We start from the raw sequence: 17,538 nt of genomic DNA, 5'->3' as shown, positions 1-17,538 counted from the left end.
TAAAACCATGCATTTTTGTAGGTCACAGAGTTTCATTTCTGCAGTAATCCAAAAGCCAATGGAAAAATCCTGTTAGCTTATTGTCAGGGAAACCAGGATGATGTGAACCTACAGAAACATGTCATCCCTGCAGCACTTTGTGTAGTTGCTGTATTTTTCCTTTTTGTGGCAGTATAGGCTGACTAGTTGGTCATCATGAAGATCGTCTCAGCATCCACATTGACTATATTCACTTGATTGCGCCCACAGAACCCTGCCATCCGTACATCACCCATCATACACTTAGCTCACCAAAATACGTCCGATTTGGATGAGGATTAACCCGCTGGCCTCTCTTCCCATCACATGCTCCAGATTTCCACATGGAAATCCCTCCCGAGGGACCCACAAGAGCCAGGATGCAAGCTGTTCATGGCTTCATCACCAAAGCAATGGCTATATAATTCAGTGCCTCAAGATACCTGTAAGAAGGAACATTTTGTCAGTGCTGACTTGGCGTTGATCCCGTGACCTGCTGAAGAAGAACAAGAGGAGGTTACAGTCTGTAAGATGGAGACAGAAGACGTGGAGAAGTAACTGCAGTAATTTAACTCCATCCAATCATAAACAAACAAACAAAAAAAACCTTTGCTCTTGATGGCGTTTCTAGACAGTTACAGAAAATAAGTACATTACCATCCTGATGCCAGAGAGAGACTGCAACTGCTCTCCGAAACAGATCATCAAAGATAATGGTTTGAATTAATTGATTAAGCTAACAGTTTTTTAACAATCAATCTTAGTTAGATTAAGAACAACTAGGGAATACCTTTTATTGGTTATTATTATGTTGCTTTCATAGCTTTTAACCGAATTCATCACATTTTTTTTAATGCAACACAAAAGAGAATATTTAAAGAATCTTTGTCTATTCTGCACAACGATGCTTCATATATTTTATATTCTTTACAAAGACAAGTCAGATAACTCAGAATAGTAATCAGTAGTTCACATCATACGCCTTAAAAAACCAATCGTATGTCTTTTTTGACAGATGCACATGCAAATTAGCTCTCAGCAATGACTAAAATGTCTACTTTTCTGTGCCGTTGTCTTTTTTTGCCATTGTCTTTTACTGTAGTTCGTTAGAAGTCAATAGTTGTCATAAAGTAACAGCAATGATCTAAAAAAAAATTAATTCAAGATGTTTGAGCTCATACTGAGATATTTTGATTGATTTATGGTATCTCTTGAGTTATGGTATTGATTGATTTATTGAAGAAACATCTGACAAGTAGACTTAAGTAAAAGTGTCCTTTTGACATCCGTTTAACCTCACTGCAGTCTTGAACAGCAGCGATATTAAGGGTTCATTTGTCATCAGATCTGTGTATGTGTGTTTAGGCACATGTACATTCGTGTGAGTCAATGAGTGTGAAACTGTACATGGAGGGAGAACATCAGGAAATAGGTGCCTGCAGCAGGATGTTGTGTGAGAAACGGTGAGACGGTGTGAGACGAACAGGCGGGGAACGGAGTATGTGAGTGGGTGCTGTTCAGCTCAGCCTCGATCTTCTAACCAGCTGCAGGCCACGTTCTCCACATTCAGCTTTAACTCTGCCCTCTGATAACACGGGTCACATCTGAGACGCCTGCAGTGACCGAGCGCTGAAAGAAACAAGCATCAATATGAAATAATCCCCAAACATCAGATTCTCTGTCCAGGGCTTCACACCAATCCTCTTTCACATATATGTGTCAGCAAAAACACGCCGCAGTGTTACATAAGCAGCCCTCTGCCAGCTTCACAAACACACTGCAACCAGACGAGAGAGAGAGAGAGAGAGAATGGACAGAATAATGAGACTAAGAAAGAAAAGAGCAGTGAAAAAAAAACAGAATGATAAAAAGAAAAAGGATGACAGACAAAGAAAAGCTACAGAAAAAGAAAAGGATGACGGAAAAGAATGATAGAAAAAAGGATGGCAAACAAAGAACAACAGAAAGAGGATGACTGAAAGAAATGAAGGCAGAAAAAGAGTGGCAGAAAGACAGAACAACAGAAAAAGAGAGTAAAGGAATAAGGAAATGAGAGAAAAGAACATCATATTCATTTGGTCATTTGATTAGACAGTAACCCTCGTTTTATGGAAACAAAACAACAGAGAGATGAACAGAAATGAATGACAGACAGAAATATACAGTAGAAAAAGATAGACTAACACAGACAGAAAGAACAACAGACAAAAGAATGAAGGACACTGAAAAACAGAAAAAGAACAACTGAACAGAAACATACAGAAAAAGCATAACAGACAAAATGACAACTGACATTGAAAAAGAAGGAAAATCAGAAAGAAAGAGAGGAAATAGGGATATGGAAAAATACAAGGAATGAGAGGAGACAAAAAAGAAGCCAGAAGTATAGAAAAAGATAAACAGACGGAAAGAACAACAGACACAGAAAAGGACAACAGACAGACATAAAAAGGAAAGACCAGAAGAAAGAAAATCAGAAAGACAGACTCTCTTCAGGACAGATGGTAATATGGATATGAAAAAATAGAGGGAACCAGAGGATATAGAGACAGACAGAATTAACAACAGACACAGAAAACGACAAAACGAAAAAGAAATACTAATCTAACCGTAAGAACAAGGGTCATTATCTAACCACAAATGGAAAGAGGAGTAAGCAGGATTGATGTGTAATTGGAAGAAGGGTTTAGAGCTGATGAGAGTTTACACATCCACACAAACACATGGCAAATGTGTCCCAAAACACGATGGACACATCTGTCCCTCAGCCAAATTAATCACAGCAGAACAGTCTGACCGCTCTCTCTCTCTCCCCCCCTCATGCAAAACAATCACGCAGAGACATTTACTGAGAGATTACGGTCATAATCCATCTTTCCATTCGCCAACAATCACACCTTTTGCCATTTGTGCAAGACAACTCCAAATTAGATGACGTCTGTCAGTTAGCGCTTAATCCCAGTCAACTGGAGAATTAAATCTGGCCACGAAAGCATCACAAGGCCAGGCTTGAGAAGAGACTTTACATTCATTCGTAAAACTCCCAGGCGGTTCTGCGTGGGAAAAGCATAGATTAACCGTAACGAGCAGCGGCGTGACAGTAGGGGGGTCTGCGGAGAACTCATCCAAGGGGAAAAGACCCCATTCACACACCGTAATCCAATTCTGAGAGTCCCTCGGAGGCCCCGCGCAGAACGGCCGGGCTTGATTTCAGACTCGATTGCAGTTCTTTAAAAACCGGAGCCTGAAGGGGGGGGTCGTATTGCACATTTGCACACGCACAAAAACACAAGCTGCCCCTGGTCCTCAAATCCCAGATCCACGGCATAGTGACTAGTGAAAAACAACTCGGATTACCTAATGTCCATGCGCTTTTATTTAGGGCTTGAGTTACAGGGGCTTTCAGAAACGCAGACGGGAAAAAGAGCGAGGGGTATGGATTGGAAACAACCTCCCGAGGGACCCATGTAGGCAATGCAGCATTGATGTTTAATGATGGCACATCTGCTTTCACTCGCTCGGTGTAATCGAAGGCGCACTCGACCCGTCTGCTAATATCGAGCCGTGGCTTCTTAGTAAAGAGTGAAATCTTGTTCATCTTGGCACGAGTCTCTTCATGGTTCATCGATGGTATTAATCTCCGGGCTGGATATCGGTCGTTGTGCTTTACTGCCTGATAAACCAAATGAAGTGGAGATTTTATCGTCTGTCTTCACCGATATCAGATCTGGTGAAGGAAAAATAAACACTGAAGGTGAAGATTTCATGCAGTTACGTTCAGAATGGCAGATTAATCATCATGCAGTGTGTGTATGGTGCACATCATATGTTAATGCATGCATGCAAGTTCAAATGACCTACAACATTCACCAAAATCTGCAGTACACAAGATATTATCCCATTATGCAATGCGCTCAACTTGACCTTTCACTTCCACTGTGATAAATTACCTGGAATATCAACATATGGGTATTCATTCATTCACTTGCATTATTAACTTAAAATTAAAGGTGAATGCCGAACATTTTAACACATAAATGAAAATGAAAATACATTAAATGAAATATAATGAAAATAAATACATACATACATATATACATAAATATTTGCCAGTCCAAAATATATATATTTTTTATTTAAAGACATTTTAGCTGCTCATTTTCATAAATTAAAAAGTGAACGCCAAATATATATATTTTTTAAACAAACTAACAAATAAATAGACCTTTCATTCCATTGTGACAAATTAACTGAAAAATCAATGGCCAGTCAAAACTTTATTTAAATGTTATAGCTGCTCTTTTCAATACAATAAAAAGTAAATATTGACCTCAATATCAGGCTAGATTTTCAAAGCCAGGTTTTGAATGCAAACAGCCTTTCCCTCATGTCTTCACAACAAAACCTGCCCAATCGCTTCAGGGGGTAAAATACATGTTTTTTGGTGCGGTTCCCCCTGGTACAGTTCCCATTCCATGGGCCAAAAATCACTTTTTTGGGGTCACTTCAACCTGTGGACATGGAATACAACACGTGTCAACAGTGTTAAAGTGCCTGATTTCACGGGAAAACCACAGACTTGGCAACACTGCCCTCACATAAAGCATTATATGATATGTGAGGGTAGTGTTGTCAAGACTTCAGAAGACTTGTAATATAGCACAAGTCATATGACTTTTAGGATACTTTTATGCCACTTTTTGTCTTTATAGGAGCTTGTCAGCATCCTTCCACATTCACTTTCATTGCTTTTTTTTTTTCCAAAACATCTCCTTTTGTGTTGCATGGAAGAATTTGTTGCAGTTAGCTCAAAAAAAAAAAAAGTATTCCTGCAATTTGGCCTGAATTTTCAGCATCATTCCTCCAGTCTTCAGTGTCACATGATCTTAAGAAATCATTCTAATATGCTGATTTGCTGCTCAAGAAACATTTCTGATTATTATTAAAGTTGAAAACAGTTCCTGATTTATATTTTTGTGGAAAACAGGATTCTTTGATTCTTTCAGAAAGTTGGAAAGAGCAGCATTGATTTAAAAACAGAAATCTTTTGTAACAATTTTGATCAATTTAATGCATCCTTGTAAAAAAACAAAAAGAATAAATCTTCCTGACCTCCAGCATCTGATTGGCGGTGTACTGTATGTGGCACAATCCATGATATCTCAGCAGTCTAAAGAAGTCTTAAGACGGCTGTGATAGAGCAGCGCCTCACAAGCTGTTGTGTCTTTGCCCCGAGCGGCCTGCAATCTGTGCACACACACACACACACACACACATTTATTATTCTCTCACGATCAGGACTTTCCACTGACCTCTGGTTTTTACAGAACTAAGGATAGTTTCCAACCTAAAACTTGACCTTCACTGTAACCTTTCTGCATTTTCATATTAAGCATATTTATTAACTGGTTTTCCTCATAGGAAGCATTAACTGAAGGAGACACACACACACACACACACACACACTCCTCAGGGCAGTTGGGCTTGTTTATTCTCTAGTGATGGAGTTGATCTCTGAAAGTCTCTGTTGGCTGCAGGGTTTGTAAGAGTCCTGAATAATTCACCTCCGAGCATCATAAATATTTAGTCTGCTGCTGAAAGATCAGCGGCCGCTCGCTCACAGACTAAACTGCCAGCGTGTGTGTGTTTGGGGCATTGACGGGTTTTAAATCCTTACTGCTTAGTGTTAAAATCTCCCATCATCCTTCCTCTGCCTCTCATATTTCTGCTATTTTTCATCTACTCATCTGTTTTTTCCTCTGAAGGGTCGTCTGTGCCCACTCGCTTGCTCTCTCTCTCTCCCACACACACATTATTCTGCTCTCTGGGTCTGTTTGCTGGAGATTTCCTCTCTTTATCTCTCCATCACCTCACTTCTTTCTCTCTCACTCTTCAACTTGTGCATTTTACAGCTTGTTACACTTGATTCCTGTAAGACTTGAATATTCCATCAGATAAATAATGTGTTTAAGGGTTAATAATTGTGTCATTTTATACTAAATTAATGTTTAATGTTTAATATACTTTATTTAGATATGCAATCAGAAAGCAAACACCGGAAAATAAATAATTATGTAATTACTTAATTAATAAGTGATGTTATTTGCTGTAAAAAAGGAATGTATGGTAGCAGTAGTGTAGCCAGAAAAGAGACTCTGGGTGTGCATATGAAAATCTGGGTGTGCCACATTTATTGTCAGATTACTGTGCAAAATTATGGGATAGTATTTTTGTCACACTGCTTCCGTCCAACCATACTCCTAGTGTTAATGTGCAGGTCGTGTCAAAATGTAGTTAATTGTTAAATGTAATAATTGTCTTCCAAATACGATAATTTTGAACTTTAGCTATTTCATTTTGTTTATTTTTCATTACAATTTATTCACTTTAAATAAATTATAATATATAATTATAGGATTAAAATGAATTGTAGTTGCTCAACATAGATCTTTTTTTTCATGTTTTTGTAATGTCTGGGAAGCCAGAATGCGCATGCATCAACAGAAACATTTATTAGCTGAACCCTGTTTTTTTTACGTGCCATTTATAGCAAGTCATATTACAGATGATATTACAGATGCTTTGTCAGATTTAAGTTGACGCGCTGAACCGTGTGTGGTGAACCGAACGGTTTGGTTTTTTTTATTTCGGCGAACTGTGCCATCCCTATTACCTCAATAATCAATCAATTACAGGCCTAAAACAATCATGCCCGAGCAGACGGATATTAGTACATCTCATCACACCGGCACCCGCGTCTCAATCAGTTGTATGGTCTGGTTTTCAGTCTAAAACAGTTGTGTCAAGTATAAATGTGTCATCTGTGTCGGGTGCACGCGCAGTCAGCGGAGGCTCGCACCTTTTTTCTCCGATTTTGAAAAATCTTCGCGATCGACTTAAAATGCTTCCAAGATCGACTTGTCGACCGCGATCGACGGGTTGGTGACTCCAGATATAGCGACCAACTTTTTTTGAGCAAGCATTGATTATGCGTGACACAGTCTCAATTTGTGGGAGGCATGTATTGGGCTCAAACGCTGTGCGCGCACCCTACCTGGCACACCCGTCTAGAGTCTGTCCACCTTTGTGTGTGGGTCCATGTACATGCTGAATCGACAGGTAAAAATAAAAGCCTAAAGTCCAAATATTCATTTATCACCAATTAACTGTTTGGCAAACACTTCCTGCTTTGATGTCCAGATCTGAATAAAAAAAAATCTCAAACATGCTCCGAAGTCCCGATCTGAATCAACCGAGTCGCGAACAGGCTCCGAAGTGCCGATCTGAATCAACCGAGTCGCGAACAGGCTCCGAAGTGCCGATCTGAATCAACCGAGTCGCGGACATTCTCCGAAGTGCCGATCTGAATCAACCGAGTCGCGGACATTCTCCGAAGTGCCGATCTGAATCAACCGAGTCGCGGACATTCTCCGAAGTGCCGATCTGAATCAACCGAGTCGCGGACATTCTCCGAAGTGCCGATCTGAATCAACCGAGTCGCGGACATTCTCCGAAGTGCCGATCTGAATCAACCGAGTCGCGGACATGCTCCGAAGTGCCGATCTGAATCAACCGAGTCGCGAACATGCTCCTAAGTGCCGATCTGAATCAACCGAGTCGCGGACATTCTCCGAAGTGCCGATCTGAATCAACCGAGTCGCGGACATTCTCCGAAGTGCCGATCTGAATCAACCGAGTCGCGAACAGGCTCCGAAGTGCCGATCTGAATCAAACGAGTCGCGGACATGCTCCGAGGTGCCGATCTGAATCAACCGAGTCGCGAACATGCTCCTAAGTGCCGATCTGAATCAACCGAGTCGCGGACATTCTCCGAAGTGCCGATCTGAATCAACCGAGTCGCGGACATTCTCCGAAGTGCCGATCTGAATCAACCGAGTCGCGAACAGGCTCCGAAGTGCCGATCTGAATCAACCGAGTCGCGGACATTCTCCGAAGTGCCGATCTGAATCAACCGAGTCGCGGACATTCTCCGAAGTGCCGATCTGAATCAACCGAGTCGCGGACATTCTCCGAAGTGCCGATCTGAATCAACCGAGTCGCGGATGTAGTACCCTAACCGCCTGATTAGGGGAGAAAAAGAGTCAATAAAAGACACAGGACACGGAGCTGCTGCAATATCTTCTGAGTCTCTGTATTGTCTCACATTAATGCAAATATTTCTGCATTCTCATATCAGTGAAGAGTATAACAACATATCTCTTTTAGATAAAACAATATACAGAAAAAAAATATAGAATTAATCACAGATATAGCTTCTCAACAGATACTGTTTCCATAAGTTAAACAAATACTTTCAATAGAAACTTGAATCTCAATGCATGTTAATAATACGTACTGAATATTACATACAATATTCTCATGTGATACTCAACATTTAGACATATGTGCCGTCTACCATATCTTCAACTCTTTTAAACTTCTTAAATTACCTCAGGAATCATAGCATGTCAGCAAAACTAATTATCTCTTTACACACCATTAGCATAAACATATATTACACTTTCTCTTATGAACCAACAGATTCCTTTCCTTTAAGCATTGCCACCTGTAACTTAACTTGTTAAATTAGTTCTCAAAACACCAATATGTTATTAATTCACTCTGCTTTCACATTTCTATGACCGCATAGTCTCTGCCATCAGTTTAGCATTCACTAGTTGTACATGTGATACAGACGCGGGAAACTTGAACCGAACTTTTAGACATAGATATATACACAATGAATACACTTCAAACAATGACACTTGCCATTTTTCACAGCCTTGACTTATATAAAGTGTATTTTCCCTACGATTTACTCATATCATACCTGATTAGGGGAGAAAAAGAGTCAATAAAAGACACAGGACACGGAGCTGCTGCAATATCTTCTGAGTCTCTGTATTGTCTCAGCAGCGCGCCCCTCCCCCAGCAGGTGAAAGTTCCAAGGCAAAAATAATCAAATGATCAATCATCCATACTAGGCAAGGAATACCAATCGCCATCATCCAAAATCATACACTATGCATTAATGACATTCAGTTTATTTATTTTTTTGATGACATATTGATGACACTAATTATTATTAGTTTTATCTATTTTTATAACCACCACACTCTCCCCTTCGAAAATACATGTCGTCCCGACATTACTTTGTTTTTACTTTCTTTCTTTAGGTGGTGCTGTGTTGTATGCAACTGTTCTAACTTATGTATGCACTGCCGGTTAACTGTATGTTCAGTTCATCAATAAAGATATGTGTAGGCCACTGCATAGTCTCGTCGCCCTAATACTTTTTCATTTCCTAATCCATTCTTTTTAGTGTGCATATAAGTCTCTGTATGTGTAAAAGTATACTGGCTGATACTGTGGTGCTGGGTAAGTCCACTGAGTCATGTTCTGCATCTCATATTGTATGGGCTGACACGCCATTGTGTTCGTATGCTCTACACTATAGCATGCAGGAGTACCCAGGTAATCATAAGTGAATGTCTTTGGTGGTCTCCTCTCTCTCTTAGGCAATCTACACTCCAGTTCGTCTTCACTGTTATTTTCCCACAGGACTCGATGTTCATCTGCTGTATCGTCAGCTTTTTCTCCAAGTTGTTCCTCCTCCATCACATCAGCTTCCTGTTGAGGTATCTCCGTGTTTTCCATTTGAACTTCTATTTCATGCTCCTTCATGACCTCTTGACCAATTTCTTCCCCTTCCTTTTCAGGTTCACTGGGCCAGATAACTGGTAAGTTTCCACTTGCTAACTCACTGTTTCCTTCCACAGGTTGCTGAGATGAGACCGCAGGTAAGTACCACTGGCTACATCCTTCATCGTCTTCCTCTGAACTAGAATCATCCCTTTCTACAGAGGTAGGTTTATCCACTTTTCTCTTTGTCTTTGGTAGTGTGCTGAGCTCCATTTCCACTGGCAGGTAATCACATGGTAGCAAGAGGTTTCGGTGTAGAACCCTTGATCTTCCCTTCCCTCGTTCCGGTTTGACTTCATAAACAGGGCCTTCTTCTCCCACTCGACGGATAACTGTATGTATCTCATCTTCCCAGTGATTGCGAAGCTTTCCTGTACCTCCTCTGGGTGTGAGATTTCGTACCAGAACACGATCTCCTGGGTGCAGCACTGAGCTCTTTACTTTACCCTCATGGTTCCTTTTGTTCCTTTCTGCGGTCTTCTTGCTGTTCTCTTTGGCAATCTCAAAAGCTTCCTGCATTCCTTGCCTCCATCTCTTTACGTATTCCTTATGGTTGTTAGTCCCTTCTGCTGCCGTTAATCCAAAGAGCAAGTCAACAGGTAGTCTCGGCGATCTCCCAAACAAGAGATAGAACGGTGAAAATCCAGTAACCTCACATCGCGTACTGTTGTAGGCAAAAGTTAGTTTGTTCAATGACTCCTTCCAGTTGGACTTCTGCGTTTCTGTCAAGGTTTTTAACATCTGGAGCAACGTCCGGTTAAAACGTTCAACCTGTCCGTTCCCTTGCGGGTGATATGGAGTTGTTCGCGATCCTGCAATTCCACAATTCTTTTTTAACTGGTAGAGCAACTGATTCTCGAATTCTGCTCCCTGGTCATGATGGATCCTTTGGGGAAATCCGAATTTTAGTGCATAGTCATTGAATATTCGATCAGCGACAGTTTTTGCAGATTTTGATGTGGTGGCGTACACTTGTGCAAACCTTGTGAAGTGATCAATTATCACCAGGATATATTCATACCCTCCTTTACTTCTGTCCAGGTGCAGAAAGTCAATGGAAATGAGTTCAAATGGGTGAGTGGTGACAATATTCATGAGTGGTGCTCTGGTTTCTCTACTTGGTTTCTTTTGTTTCAGACAGTTACAACTCTTGGTCACAAAATGTTCAATTTCACCCTGCATTTTTGGCCAGAAGAATCTGTCTCCAATCAATGACGTTGTCCTCTCCACTCCTTGATGCCCCATTTTACTATGTAACTCCTGAAGGACCCGTTGTTTATATATTTCCGGCAGCACAAGCTGAGATCGGGTAGCTGTCTTCCGGCGGAGTATTCCATCTTCTCCAATGCACAATTTGTCCCATTGACGCAGCAAACTTCTACCCTGTGCACTGAATGTCCTTAATAAGTGTCTGGAGGGTTTTTCGCCAGCCATCTTACATTGTACTACAGGTCCAATGTGGGTGTCACTTCTCTGCGCTTGACGTATATCATCGGTTGAAAAAGACTGGCCAGACTCAGCACACTCCGTTGGGTCATATGGCGAACTCATGGCTGTCCATGACATGGCAAGATCTTGAACTTCTACAGCCTGTATGGTTGCTTCGACGCAATCGGATGAGAGTTCCTTCGTACATTGCTCCATCATTGTTCCAACCTCCAGTGGCATCCTGGATAAGCTGTCTGCATCAATGTTTTCTTTGCCAGGGCGGTATTTTATGGTGAAATGGAAATCCGCGAGCTCCGCAACCCACCTGGACCCAGTCGCATTGAGCTTGGCACTGGTCAATACATAAGTCAGCAGATTGTTGTCGCTGTACACAGTGAAGGTAGGTGCGTAGTACAGATAATCACGGAACTTCTCTGTGATGGACCACTTCAAAGCTAAAAACTCCAATTTCCCCGAGTGAAGATGATAGTTTCTTTCAGCGGCTGTCAATGTACGGGATCCATAAGCAATTACTCGAAGTTTCCCATCTTGCTTTTGGTACAGAACAGCACCAAGTCCCTGGTTTGAGGCATCCGTATGGAGTATAAACGGCTGCGAGAAGTCAGGAAACCCAAGGACCGGAGGTTCCGCCAAGCAGTCTATTAATGTCTCCAATCTCTGCTGATGTTTTTCTGTCCATAAAATGGGCTTCTGGGAAGGCACTCCTTTCTTTTTGTTTTTTGTACACTTGGTGGTGGTTCCATTGTGTCCGTCGTCCTTTGTCTCCACTTCTCCTTTCAGCAAGTCATAGAGCGGCCCAGCGATCTTGGAGAAATCTTTGATGTACTGCCTATAGTAACTTAACAGGCCAAGTACGGCTCTCAACTGTCCCACCGTGCTGGGTCTTTTCTCTCCCAGAGCTCTCACAGCCTCGGTGTCAGCAGGGTCAATTTTACTTCCTTCCGCGGACACTATCCTCCCCAGGTAACGAACTTCCCGCTTGAACACCTCACATTTACTAGGCTTGAGCTTGATCCCATATTGCCTTAAATGCTGCAGGACTCTCCTCACATCATTGACATGGTCTTCAAAGGATTTGCTGAACACTAGCGTGTCATCAAGGTAGGGGACACAGCAATCGTCTCGGAGATCTTTCAGACACTCTTCCATGCAGCGTTGGAAAGCCGCGGGAGCGTTCATCAGACCAAAAGGGATACGAATCCATTCATACAATCCCCATGGCGTAACAAAAGCTGTCATTGGTCTACTCTCCTTGGCCATGAAACCCTGATGGTATGCTTTTCCTTGGTCAAGTAGTGAAAACCAGCTGTTCCCTCCAAGACTGTCCATGATATCTTTAACACGTGGAATGGGCTGTCGGTCGGGGGTTGTTTTTCGATTTAATTCTCTGTAGTCAATACACAACCGCAAGCTACCATCCTTTTTCCGGACGCAGACCACTGGTGAGGAATACGATGAGTTTGATTGTTTAACCCATCCTTGGGCAATGAGATCGTGTAGGTAATCCTTCATCTCTTTGTACAGGGGACGCGGTACTGACTGGTAAGTGCGTGCAACTGGGATCGTGTCTGTTAGTTTGATAGTCAACTGCAGCCCATCTATGCAGCCAATGTCATCATCGGATTTTGAAAAGGAAGCTGCTTCCTCTCTCAGCATTTGTCTTACAATTTGTCTTCTAGACTCACTGAGATGGCTTAAGTCCAGCGGTGGTTCCCATGCGATGTCAGAGTTATGTCTGGTTTCATTTGTTATTTGATTGACCCTCACAGAAGTTAAGTCAGGTCCCTCACAAGTAGCAGTTGGATACACCGCCTGTACAGGTTGCACGGTGCCTATGACCATCTTGCCTGCTAACAGTAGGTCATGATCTGTAGGGTTCTGTACACTGACAATTATGTGGGGAGATGCATGTTGTCGCAGGGTTACAATCGTCTCACAGAACTCCAACCCCTCCACCCACTGTGGGTTAACGTCAGGCTCAAAAATTAACACTGTATTTTCTTTTGGTCGGTGTGACTGTACTCTGCATTCAATTTGTACTGATGTGTGTTTGGGCACATTAACATTTTCTTTTTTGGTTTTGACTAAATATCCGCATGACATTTCTGCATGAACTTGCTCAATGAAAGCTTGAACTTTTTCTCTTTCCACTGATTCATTGGTGATTGGCTGAGTTAATTCCTTGTTGTTCATCATTTGCTCAATCACGTTGTATCCGATGATAGGATGACGAAGCTCTCTGCCCTTCATTACCAACACAGGTATGACCAGTTCTTTTGTTTTCACTTCATTTGATGCTAACCCAAAAGTCACTTCCACCCACCCTGCATAAGGTATGTCCTGTCCGTTTGCTGCCACAAGGCAGAGTCCTTCAGGCGCATCAATTACCTCTGCAACATTTCTCAGTCTGATATTTGGTAAGTGCTCATTTTTCCACCGTTCATCCACTATACACACTTGAGATCCTGTATCCCATAATACATCGACAAGCTGGTCTTGGATGTAACACTGTACAAGACACTGCTTCCCTACTAAAGCAGTACACATAGACTCTTTTTCTTTTGGTTTCCCTTTTGACATGGCCGAACTTATAATAACATTGGAGGACTGATTGCATTGCTTCTTACTTTCTGTCCAGTGATTAGATTGACATGCTTTTGAGCGATACAGTGTTTGTTTACCAGTATCACAGTGTCTCCATATGCTTTGACGGGACCCTTCCATCGCACTGGTCACTGCCTGTCCCGCGGTCGTGACCCGTCCTCGTTTAAAGAACCATCCCTGTGTGTCATGGGCATCCGTGCTCGACAGCCAGCTGAGAAATGGTCGCTACCACCACACTTGTAACAGTGACTACAGTAGACATCCAATCCACTTTGTTGACATGCAAAACATTTCCTTACTCGAGTCGCAGGAGGGTGATAGCGTTGTGCTGGGAGCCACTGTGGTCGTGGAACTGTCTCTCTCCTCTGGTCGTAAGGCTGCCAGTAGTATTGAGGTGGGTATTGAGTCGGTGCAGGGTATTGAGTCTGTGGCGGGGATGCGCTATTTAGAGGGGGACACTGAGTGGACATGACCTGAGGTTGCTTGATTGACTCTTTAATTTGAGATACCTCCGCACTGAGGTCTTTCAACAGCGCCATGCCTGAACGCATTTCTCTCAACTCACTCAAGATCTGAAGTTCGTGATTATCTGGATTGTGCTGAGGTGGTGTTTTTCCCTTTTTCTCCATAGGGGTATCGCTGGATTGAACTATGTGTACTTTAGTGGTGCATGGCTGGATGAGTTTCTTTTTACTTTGGCGCTCAGCTTCGTGGGCGCAAGCCAGATTGACTTTATCAAAGAGTAGTTCGTCACTTACATCAGTTTGTGTCAAATAAGGTCGCAGATCACCTCTAACGCTGTCATTCTGTAGGCCCGTCAGGATGGTGTGGAGAAACATGCTCTGGACTAGCTTTGGGTCATACTTCAAACTGGATTCGGCCTCCTGTGATGCAAACAGAATCTTTTGTCTTAAATCAAGACAGCGAACAAGAAAGCTTTGCGGGGTCTCTTTGCTGCTCTGTACCTCTGAGGTGAGTTGTTTATACAGCTCAGTAGCACCCCTCTCTTGGAAATGAGCTCTGAGAATCCGTCTTAATGTGGGCAGTGTAAGATTTGTCTTACCCTCTAGGTAGCTACGAAGCTGCATGCCTGGCGCAATTGCTCGGATTACAGCATCAACAATTTCAAGCTCAGAGAAACCTCTGCTCCGTCCATGTTCAATTTGGTGAGCTAGACTTGAGAAGGAGAGTTTGTCTTTTTGCCCAGGTTCACCTATCTGCCCAGATATTTTAAACTCTCTGCTCCATGTTGACATAACTGGTCGTGTCGATGCTGAGGGCCAATTTAGGTTGGTAGTTTGTGTTTTTGAGCTTTGCTGTGTGTCATAGCTTAGCTGCGTGTTTGTGTGGTGTGAGACACTAACATCCTGCTGTGAGCTTGTAACAGTGTTATGTTTTTGTTCAATAAGTTTTTGCAAGGCTAACTGCAATGTATCAATTTCTTTTTGTAGCCTTTCTTGCTCTGTGACCTGCACTACTAAAGTCGCGTTCTGAACCACCTGTGCTGTCTGTTGCTCAGAGATATTTTCACCCCCCAGTTGAAGTTCACAAATTTTGTCTCTAACACACAAAAGTTCTGACATGCCCCCATCTTCCAGTTCTTCTAACCCCTCCCTTTCAAAATGTCTCACAAGTGTAGAAATGACATACGAGCGGCTTGTGTCGATATCATGTTCAATATGCAGAGAAACACACAATTTTACAAGGTTTTCTCTTGATAGTGAATACAATGCTCCTACAACTTGAAGTCTTAAATTCTCTAATTGATCCATGGTTCACTTGGGCTGTGGGTGTGTGCAGTGTGTGATGCAGAAAAGCAGTCTTAGCTGGTCGGAAAATGGCAATGTTCCGGGTATCAACGATCAACCTCAGATAGCACGCACGGTTCTTCCGGACTCAACGTGGACGCCAGACGTTCTCACTCTGTTCTCCTCAGCCGCAAGTCAGAATGAATGACACTGGAGGTAGACCATCATCTATGGACGCCGACCTTCACTGCATTTCATCCCAGCGGTGCCTCCAAAATGTAGTACCCTAACCGCCTGATTAGGGGAGAAAAAGAGTCAATAAAAGACACAGGACACGGAGCTGCTGCAATATCTTCTGAGTCTCTGTATTGTCTCACATTAATGCAAATATTTCTGCATTCTCATATCAGTGAAGAGTATAACAACATATCTCTTTTAGATAAAACAATATACAGAAAAAAAATATAGAATTAATCACAGATATAGCTTCTCAACAGATACTGTTTCCATAAGTTAAACAAATACTTTCAATAGAAACTTGAATCTCAATGCATGTTAATAATACGTACTGAATATTACATACAATATTCTCATGTGATACTCAACATTTAGACATATGTGCCGTCTACCATATCTTCAACTCTTTTAAACTTCTTAAATTACCTCAGGAATCATAGCATGTCAGCAAAACTAATTATCTCTTTACACACCATTAGCATAAACATATATTACACTTTCTCTTATGAACCAACAGATTCCTTTCCTTTAAGCATTGCCACCTGTAACTTAACTTGTTAAATTAGTTCTCAAAACACCAATATGTTATTAATTCACTCTGCTTTCACATTTCTATGACCGCATAGTCTCTGCCATCAGTTTAGCATTCACTAGTTGTACATGTGATACAGACGCGGGAAACTTGAACCGAACTTTTAGACATAGATATATACACAATGAATACACTTCAAACAATGACACTTGCCATTTTTCACAGCCTTGACTTATATAAAGTGTATTTTCCCTACGATTTACTCATATCATACCTGATTAGGGGAGAAAAAGAGTCAATAAAAGACACAGGACACGGAGCTGCTGCAATATCTTCTGAGTCTCTGTATTGTCTCAGCAGCGCGCCCCTCCCCCAGCAGGTGAAAGTTCCAAGGCAAAAATAATCAAATGATCAATCATCCATACTAGGCAAGGAATACCAATCGCCATCATCCAAAATCATACACTATGCATTAATGACATTCAGTTTATTTATTTTTTTTGATGACATATTGATGACACTAATTATTATTAGTTTTATCTATTTTTATAACCACCACACGGACATGCTCCTAAGTGCCGATCTGAATCAACCGAGTCGCGGACATTCTCCGAAGTGCCGATCTGAATCAACCGAGTCGCGGACATTCTCCGAAGTGCCGATCTGAATCAAACGAGTCGCGGACATGCTCCGAAGTGCCGATCTGAATCAACCGAGTCGCGAACATGCTCCTAAGTGCCGATCTGAATCAACCGAGTCGCGGACATTCTCCGAAGTGCCGATCTGAATCAACCGAGTCGCGGACATTCTCCGAAGTGCCGATCTGAATCAACCGAGTCGCGAACAGGCTCCGAAGTGCCGATCTGAATCAACCGAGTCGCGAACATGCTCCGAAGTGCCGATCTGAATGAACCGAGTCGCGAACATGCTCCGAAGTGCCGATCTGAATCAACCGAGTCGCGAACAAAATATATATATATATATATATATATATACACTAAGTAAACAACTATAGCCCAAGTTTAGTAAACATTTTTTATTGAGACTATAAAAAATAATTCTGCATCTATTTTTAGGTGTGCCAGCTGCCACTGTGGGTGGCACAGGCAAACCCTGGCACACCCGTGGCTACGCCACTGTATGGTAGTACTAGAAACCAACTTTAACTGAAATAAAATATTAAAATATTACATTATTTTATTTCAGCTATAGCTGGCAAGGCAACATTTTTTAACTTTGTGTTAAATA

The sequence above is a fragment of the Carassius auratus genome, chromosome 7 (genome assembly GCF_003368295.1).
Source record: "Carassius auratus strain Wakin chromosome 7, ASM336829v1, whole genome shotgun sequence".
Taxonomy (NCBI): Eukaryota; Metazoa; Chordata; class Actinopteri; order Cypriniformes; family Cyprinidae; genus Carassius; species Carassius auratus.
The sequence above is the reverse complement of the archived record's forward strand: the minus strand, read 5'-3'. Positions refer to the sequence as shown.